Raw genomic sequence first — 1,518 nt, forward strand, 5'->3', positions numbered from 1 at the left:
CCCCCGTCCCGATACGCGCCCCCGTCCGGATACGCGCCCCCGTCCGGATACGCGCCCCCGGCCCGATACGCGCCCCTGTCCCTGTCCCGATACGCACCCCTGTCCCGATACGCACCCCTGTCCTGAAGCCCCGGTCCAGCCTCAGGCGCCGCAGCCTACCCGGCTGTCCGGGCCTCCACCGCTCATCTCTAGGTGACAGGATGTTCCCGCAGCGGCCCCTCGGGGCTGGTCGGGACAGGGGCCAGCAGCCCTGGCCAGCCCAGCATCTTGGCAGGGCCCCCAGGCCTGGCGTGTTTCTCCTCGCGTCTCTGCCCTAAAGTGGACTTTTGGGAACAGGGAACAGCCGGCATGGGGAGGGCGGGGGGAGCTGCCGTGTCACTCTCCTCCCCCACCTGGGAGACCGCCCCGTTGGCCATGTGACCCGCCAGGAGACCACGGGGCCGCCGCAGACCTTCTCTGGCATAGATGGCTTTGAACATTGGGGAGATTCCCGACTCATCGTGGCCTAGTGATTTTCTGATTCCTTAGACTTTTGTTTTTTCTCTTTTTCTCCCCAGAATCACCTGGCTGGGGGGAGAGGGCGCGCAGACTTTCAGAGATGACCAGACAAATGGAAAATGCCAACTTTCAAGTCCAGACATTTTTATTTATCTGTGGGCAAAACTAACAAAACCCTTCAGGACACTTTTAAAGCGGCAAGAACTTCCTCACCTTATGCAGATTTAAAAAATGAATGAAAGTGATTCAATTAGACTGTAAAATGTGAATTTAGACAGAGAACTTCGGGCTGAAAATAAACATTTGCGGAGCCTTAAAATACCAGCAACTGCAGTGAGGGTGGCTTCCCCCCTTAATTACCACGTTCACGTCCAGAAATAGAGAGACCTCTGTGCCGGGCATACAGCTCGAAGCCACAAACTCACATTCTCTGTGGCTTTGACCAAAAAACCAAAAATCAAGGCAGTCTCCAGAGCCAAGTCCACTCGGAGAGCTGAGCACCCACTGGGTGGGCTGGGTGCACAGCGGCTTTCTACCCTTTTTATGATCAGCGGCAAGAACTCTTTCTTCACAGATAAAATCTGACCCCATCATATACGTCAGGTCAGGGGGAGCTGCCCCAGCCAGCCTCCCCACCCCCTGAAGGGCCGCGGCATCCCCTGTCCCCTCTGGAGTCCAGGCAGCCGTCAGCAGGACCGAGACCCCTGCCTGAGGGACACAGACACAGGGAGCGGGGCGGGGGGGACGGGGATGTCGTCTCTGGAGCTGCAGCGTGGAGTCTAGACTGGGGGGTGGGCGTTTCACGGAGAAGGGGGTGCTGGTGACAGCCTGGGGTCCGTCCAGGCGGGCCCAGGGTTCACAGAGCAGCTGACACCAGGGTGGCCGGAGCAGGGTGCCAGACCAGGTGGAACGCAAGAGGTTCGCTTCTCGTACAGGAAAAGGTGGCACCGTCTTCCCTACCGCCGACCCCCTGGGTCTCACGGTGGCATGTGTGATGGCTTCCACCAGACCTTGGGTCTC

Source organism: Panthera uncia, chromosome C2, assembly GCF_023721935.1.
Source record: "Panthera uncia isolate 11264 chromosome C2, Puncia_PCG_1.0, whole genome shotgun sequence".
Taxonomy (NCBI): domain Eukaryota; kingdom Metazoa; phylum Chordata; class Mammalia; order Carnivora; family Felidae; genus Panthera; species Panthera uncia.